Here is an 8,152-nt window from a genome sequence, read left to right as displayed (position 1 = left end):
CTCGACACTACCTGCCCGAATGATTAAATTTTGAATGGCGTATTCCATGTGGCGGCTACGCGGACGATTAGTTCCCCTTCGCAGGCTCTTTGAAACCGAAACTGGCTGGAAAAAGAGCGTGTGTGTCGTCAATGTCGCTGCCCCCTGCCTTTCGTAAGGTCTCCGAGGTTACCGCCGGTCCGGCCCCGCAAGCCGCTTGCGTTATCTCCTTGCTGTCTGCGGCGTTTGCCTACAGCTTTAATGCCGGTAGGCCGCCAAGTTCATGATTCCGCTGGGCCCCTGAAACGGCATTTCGTCGCTGGAAGTGGACTGGTGGCGCCCAAGGGAATGACGAAGTAAATGTGGCGCGCCGCCACATTTCTGTCTGGGATATCCTGTCGTCCACTACGGCGCGCCTCATAATCGGATGGTGGTTTCGCCACATAAGACTCCCTGATTTATAGCTGGGTGGTGATTTTTTCCGGCGTTTGAAGAAAGCCCACGAAATACCACACGAAACCACGTGAGTGCGCTCGTGCGCTTTCTTATTGCAGCGAGCTCAACCGTGCGTCGAGCCTATCGCTTATCAGGGACGGCGGTGCTTCCTTTGCGTGTGCCACCGTCAAAGATGCTGACGCACTGTGAAGCCGATGCCTGCAGCCGCTCACTTAGCCGCGGTCCGCGCGCACGGTTCTTTCGCACGTGGCGCGGATGAGCGCGCTGCAATACGATAGCGCACGAGCGCAGTGACGTGGCTTTATTTCATATTTTGCGGGCTTTCTTTAAACGCCGGGAAAAATCGCCACGCAGCATGTGCGTTGTCGCAAAAAATTGGTTATTTTCGAATGCCCTCTACAAGGTAACGAAACGCACTTGGCCCTAAAGATAATATTAAAAATTTTGCGTAATTGATCTTAGTTAATTAGCTAATTAAGCGCTATAAAATATCCTAAAAAATATATAAATATCAACATGTGTCGTTGTGTTCATTCAGTGGCGATTTACCACTTTTTTAAATCCTTGGTTTAAGTTACGTGAAACACCCTCTATTTGGGCTTTAAGGCGTAGATTTGTTGCAACGAGGATATCTAAATACCATTTGTTATTTCATTGCTTAATTCCGCATGAAGAACACAGCGGGCCATCGGCACATCTGATGCAAGCAGATTTTTTTATTGCTGTCCTCTGTATGAATTATATTCTACAAGAAAGCAACAGCACCCAGCAGCGGCAGCCACAGTGAGCCAAGGCCCAGAAGGTTCGGAAAAGGAAGCTGCGCTTTAGAATACCCTTTTTCCTTAATTCGGCTACATCAGGTTAGCAGCGATGCAGACCAAAAGCGAGCAAGCAAACTAAATCAAAATAAAATAGCGCAAAATATAATCAAGCAAGTTCGCGAGCTGACTTTCCAAAAAATAGCAAGAGGCAACAAGACGGAGGCTTTTTCATTCATTCATTCATTCATTCATTCATTCATTCAAATAACTTTATTGAGTGCCCTGCGATTTCGTGGGCTGGGCCTGGACCCCGCCTAGGTTTCAACCAAGGGTTCTTGGCCGTTGGCGGCTTCCTCCGCTCGCTGGATGGCCGAGAGTTGGTGCTGCAGGTCCGAGCTGGGAACCGCAGACTCCCAGCGCGCACGGAGGCTGTCGCTGTTTGAGGCTGCATCACCGTTATCCTGTATTACAGCCGTACCTTCCCATAGTATATGCTCCAGGGTGGCTCTAGAGTCGCAATGTCTGCACTTGTCCGTCGTGTATAAATCTGGGTGTATTAGGTTCATAATAGCTGGACTCGGATAGGATCTGGTTGTAACTGCCGCCATTCGACAGACTGATTTTTGCTTAATTTTGGGTGCGGTGGCTGGAATGTGCACCTCTGCAATCTATGGTGTTGTGCAATTTCGTGCAATCTGGTCGTTCGATCTTCCCACTTCCCATCGTCGGTAGCCGGTGAGGCGGGACTAACCGAGGCTCCTCGAGCCCATGCGGTGCGCCGCCTCATTACTACCGTCTGGTAGTGTGTGAGCGGGTGTACAGGTGAGATGGACACTTTTCTCGTGGTTATTACCCAATTTTAGTAGTCGTGGTGCCTCTGGGGAGATTCGACCGTTCTCGAAGTATCGTATCGCCGTCTGGGAATCACTGATGATTATGTCCGCTTGTGTTTGTGCTATGGCTAAGGCGATAGCTATTTCCTCTGCAGTTTCTACGTGTGGCGCGTTGACTGTAGCACTCGTTGTGCATTTTCCCTCGTAATTTATCGCCACTGCTGTGTAGGCGTGCTGGTGCCTGTTTCTAGCTGCGTCTACAAATGTGGTGTTCTTCCTGTTACTGAATTTCTTCCGTATATCGCGTGCTCTGCTTTCCCGTCTACCGTGATGGCGGGTGGGGTGCATATTTTTGGGTATTGGAGGGATGGTTATCATGTCTCTGATGTGTCTGGGTATATCTACTTTGACGCCATGTTGGGTATGATACCCTATACCTAGGCTATCCAATATTTGCCTACCTGTTTTAGTTTTGGACAGGCGTTCGTATTGTGCTATGCGTTGTGCCTCGATGAGCTCATCCAGTGTATTGTGTAGATTAGTTGCAGTAGTGTATTGTTGTTGGTGGTGATGGAGAGTCCCATTGCTTGCTTGTAGATTTTTCTGATTAATCACTCCAATTTGTATTTTAGGACGAGTACCATCGTAGGTCCGACGCCACGTATACTATTCTGCTTATAACGAACGCTTAGACAAGTCTAAACAGATTGCCTTCTTTCATTACACTATGTTTGTTAGCTATCAGTTGAGGCGTTATATTGTCTAATTTGCGTATAGTCTCTCCATTGTACCCGTTACTTTCAATTATGAGGCCCAATACTCTGATCTTGTTAACTTTGGGTATGGGCGTACCGTCCGCTGTAGATGGGTGAACTTCCAGATTGTATCGTTCCTCGTAGTTGCATGGTTTTCGGCCGCGTCGCGATGGTATATAAATGAGGAGCTCAGATTTCTCTGCCGAACACGCCGGTCCGGTTCCTGCTAGGTATTGTTCAACTGCTTTTATTGCACGTTGTAATGTGTTTTCAACCTGTCCATCGTTGCCATTGCTCCCCCAGATGGTGATATCGTCAGCGTAGATGCTATGATTGAGGCCATAGATTTTCTGTAGTTTTGCTGGTAATCCGATCAGAGCCAGATTAAACAGCATTGGTGATATTACTGAACCTCGGGGCGTACCTGCACTTCCGATCTGTAGTTCTTCGGACTTAAGGTCTGCTATCTCAATGTGTGCTTTTCTGCTAGTAAAGAAGTCTCGTATATAACTGTATACTCGCTGGCCTAGGCCTAGCTTATTTATTCTGTTTAATATTGCAGAAAAAGCACCGGCCCGGTACTTAAGACGGGGCCGTCGGTAAGGGAATAAGGCCACGTCAGGTGATGTGGAAACGGGTGGCATGACGGAGACCACGGGGATTATCTCGTAAGTGACGTTGTTCACTTGACGTAGAACACGGTAAGGGCCTTTGTAGCACGGAGGGAGTTTCTCGGAGAGCAACACTCGGTGGCAAAAGGACCAAAGTAGCACGAGAGAGCCTGGTGAAAAATATATCTCACGATGGCGGCGATCGTAAGCGTGCCGTTGAGATTCCTGCGATGGCAAAAAGACGAGTACGGGCAAGCTGGCGCGCATGGTCAGCGTGGGCAATGGCTTCGCGGGCATACTCGGTCTTCGAACCCTGTATGAAGGGGAGTGAAGTGTCCAATGGTAATACAGGGTCACGACCGAAGTGTAAGTAAAAGGGGGAAAACCCAGCAGTATCGTGGCGTGATGAATTCTAGGGGAACGTGACAAAGGGAGAGCCACATCGCAGTCCTTGTGGTCGGATGAAACGTATTTGGATAGCATGTCAGTAATGGTCCGATCAAGTCGCTCAGTAATGCCGTTGGTCTGGGGATGATGAGGAGGTAGCCAGTTTGTGCTTGGTAACTAGAACATGAGCGTAGGATATCGGCGATGACTTGGGAGAGGAAAGTGCGGCCGCGGTCAGTAAGGAGCTGTCGCAGGGCGCCATGTACTAAAATGATATCTCGGAGTAGGAAGTCTGCGACGTTAGTTGCGCACCTCGTGGGAAGTGCCCGAGTGATGGCATAGCGCGTCGCGTAAACAGTAGCGACAGCGATCCACCCGTTGCCGGAGCTGGTCTCAGGGAAAGGGCCGAGGAGATCCAAACCCATGCGAAAGAATGGCTCAGGTGGAATGTCGATCGGCTATAAGTACCCGGCAGGAAGCGTTGCTGGCTTTTTGCGAGGTTGACAAGGCTTGAAAGCAGCTAATTAGCGCCGTACGGAGCGTGCGAGGCCGGGCCAGTAGAAGCGGCGGCGCACGCGGTCTTAAGTGCGAGCAATCCCAAGGTGTCCGGCAAGTGGGGTGTCATGGAGCTCCTGAAGCACGGTTGAGCGGAGGTGTTGAGGAACGACAAGGATAAGGGGAGGGCCGCCAGGATGAAAACTGCGTCGGTACAATATCCCGTCGTTGAGGACGAACCACCGTAACGATGGCTCAGTAGGAGCAGATTCCATTCGGTCAATGAGGGTCCTCAAAGTAGCGTCATGGCGTTGCTTGTTGGCCATGTCCAAAAGCTGGGAAACGGAAAGAACACTTGCGGAAGCGTCCATGTCGGCGTTGGCGGGCGTGTGTACAGGGTAACGGGACAAGCAGCCGGCGTCCTTGTACTCTTGCAGCCGCAAAGCCCATCGTCCAAGCCTCCCTGTGGGATCCTTTAAATGCGAAATCCAACAAAGGGCGTGGTGGTCCGTTACAATAGAAAAGGGCCTGCCGAATAAATAGGGTGGGAATTTCGCCACTGAACACACAACGGCCAAACGTTCACGCTCGGTAATAGAGTAGTTCCGCTCCGCAGGTGACAAAAGACGGCTAGTGTACGCGATGACACGTTCATGGCCGTGTTGAACTTGTGCCAAGACGGAACCGATTCCGTGGCCACTGGCATCGGTACGCACCTCTGTAGGGGCTGAAGCACCGGAGTGTCCTAGAATCGGTGGGGTGGTGAGAATGGTGGTAAGGCGAGAAGCGGTGGCCTGAGAGGATCCCCACGAAAACGGCACACTTTTCTTCAGGAGATCTGTGAGAGGGTGTGATATGGTGGCAAAATCTTTAACAAAGCGGTGGAAGTAAGAGCTAAGAAGGCCCACTAAACTTCTGACATCTTTTGCGGACCTTGGAACAGGGAACTCTTTCACGGCGCGGATTTTCTCTGGGTCCGGTCGGATGCCAGTCGCATTGGCGACATGTCCAAGAACAGTAATCTCATGGTGGCCGAAGTTACATTTCTTGGAGTTGAACTGTAGACCTGCCTCGCGAAAAACGGGAAGTACAGCTGAAAGGCGCTCAATGTGTGTGCTGAATGAGGGCGAGAACACAATAACATCATCTAGGTAGCAGAGACAAGTCAACCACTTGAATCCTTGGAGTAATGAGTCCATCATACGCTCAAAGGCAGCCGGAGCCTTGCAGAGCCCAAAAGGCATAACGTTGAATTGGTAGAAAACATCAAGCGTTATAAAGGCGGTCATTTCACGATCTAGATCATCGACAGAGATTTGCCAATATCCGGACCGCAGGTCGATGGACGAAAAATAATGTGCCCCGTATAGGCAATCGAGGGCGTCATCAATACGAGGTAGACGTTATGCGGTTGAGGTGGCGGTAATCGACGCAGGATCTCCATGAACCGTCCTTCCTTTTGACCAGCACGACAGGGGACACCCAGGGACTTGACGACGGCTCAGTGATGTCTTTCGCTAGCATCTTGTCTACTTCCGTTTTGATGACGTGAGGCTCCAAAGCTGAAACTCGGTAGGGTCGTCAATGGATGGGTGGATTATCGCCTGTATGTATGCGATGTTTGACAAGTGACGTCTGGCCTAAGGGTCGATTGTTCAGGTCGAATATATCCTTGTAAGAAAGCAATAGACTGCAGAGCTGTTCTGTCTCCACAGGAGTGAGATTCGGGGCGATCATTTTCCTAATGTCGTTGTCAGTACATTTGACAGACCGGAAAGGCTCACAGGAAGCGTCGACGGCAAAAGTCTCAACGCAACTAACTTCGAAAGCAGTGATTGTAGCCAGGGTGATATCTTTAGGCAGAATTTGCTTAGCGAGCCCGAAATTCACGACAGGGAGACACGTGCGATTGTCTGTGACCCTCACTATTGTATGCGGGACAGTAAGGTTGTGGGTGAGAATGATGGCAGTTATGGGAGCGGAGAAGTAATCACCCTCGGGAACTGGCGTAGAAGGCGATATTTCGATGTATGTCAAGACCTGTGTTGGAACGTCAACAAAATCAGTCGGTCTTAGGCGAACTTCATGTGGTGTCGGAGGAACGTCCAGTAGAGGCAGGTCAAGGCGCACAGTACTTGAGGAACAATCGATGAGCGCTGAATGGGCAGAGAGTAAGTCTAGACCTAGTATGAGGTCATGGGGGCATTGGTCAAGCACAATGAAAAGGACGACAGTATGGCGGCCGGAAATGCTCACACGTGCAGTACACATTCCGACCACGGTCACCGTGCTACCGTCGGTGATTCGTACGAACCGAGTAACGGCAGGCGTAACAATTTTCTTTAAATGGCGGCGTAGGCGGCTGGTCATAATCGATATGTGTGTTCCGGTATCTATGAGTGCTGTGACGGGTGTGCCATCAACTTGGATGTCAAGAAGGTTATTTCTTGTAAACAGCGTCAAAGGAGGATTTTGCGGCGAATCCGACATCGGAGCACCACCTTGAGGTGCCGCATTGCCCAGTTTTCCTGCTGGGACGGTCCTGGGTAGGTCGGCGACGGCGAGCGGTGAAGCTGGGGTGATCATGGCTGGCGACATTAAGGCGAGGGCGAGCGAGCATAGCGGCGAGTCGAGGTAGTGGCATCGAAAGCGTCGTAGAAGTGATGGGGTGAGGGACTTCGGGGCGAACTAGAATTCCGGAAGGTGTTTCGAGGAGGGGACGGCCAACGGCTCCGGCAGTGATGGGAAACGTGACCGATTCGGCCACAGCAGAAACCGATCGGCCTGTCGTCAGGTGTACGCCAGTCCGATGGATTCCTGGCAGTGTAGGGATAACGGACACTGCGAGGTGAACTGCGATAGGACCGAGGCATAGGAGCAGGGCGGGTGTCAGGGCGACTCAAAGAGCAGGCGCTGCGAAGACCCATATTAGCGATTTCCTCGCGAACCACGGACTGGATCAGCGATATCGTCTCAGCAGTGTTAATTGTTCCAAGACGTCTGTTGAGGCGAGGCAGGAAACGCTGCTTCGAGTTCGCGGCGTACAATTCGGGTCACGTTATCGCTTGGTGGTGGCGAGCTAGATTGGTCGGTGGGGTCGGTACAGGAAGACGTCGGTGCAGTATTTGGAAGCCATGTAAACTGATTGTATATACGGAGACTCTTCGCCTGCTCGAAACGGCGGCATTCCTTCACGATGGCGTCGACAGTCGATAAGTTTCTAAAGACCAGAAGGTTGAATGCGTCGTCCGCGATGCCTTTGATAATGTGTCCAACCTTGTCCGCCTCTGGCATGGACGTGTCGATTTTATGACAGAGGGCTAGGACGCCCTGAATGTAGGAGACATACGACTCGGTAGCGGTTGGGGCAGGCGTGGCGAGTTGGTGCTTGGCGGCTAATTGTCGACCGGTCGGATTACCAAAAACGTCGGACAGCTTTTCTTTGAACAAGTACCAGCTGGTTAGCTCCTCTTCGTGTGTGTAAAACCACGTTCGCGGTTTTTCGTCGAGGTAGAACACGACACTGGCCAGCATTATGGACGAATCCCACCTGCTCACCTTGCTGACGCGCTCATACATCTTCAACCATTCTTCTACGTCACTACCATCGAGGCAGGCCGGTGAACTTGCCGAGGTCTTGTGCCTGTTAGATACGGGACCATTTCCTGAGCCTACTTCGAATTCCCCAGACCACATCGAATCGCACCACCGCTAATTAAGGAGAGCAGAAGCACGGATGCCACATTCCTGAGGCACGACACGTGCAAACAAGTTGGTGGACCCCACTTCGTGTGCAGCCGGTGGAGCTATTCACGGCTTGGCTCTTCCCGAAAGGGAAGGGACTCTTCCGTCCTGGCACTGTTGCGGGTAAAGTG

The sequence above is a fragment of the Dermacentor andersoni genome, chromosome 1 (genome assembly GCF_023375885.2).
Source record: "Dermacentor andersoni chromosome 1, qqDerAnde1_hic_scaffold, whole genome shotgun sequence".
Classification (NCBI taxonomy): Eukaryota; Metazoa; Arthropoda; class Arachnida; order Ixodida; family Ixodidae; genus Dermacentor; species Dermacentor andersoni.
The sequence above is the reverse complement of the archived record's forward strand: the minus strand, read 5'-3'. Positions refer to the sequence as shown.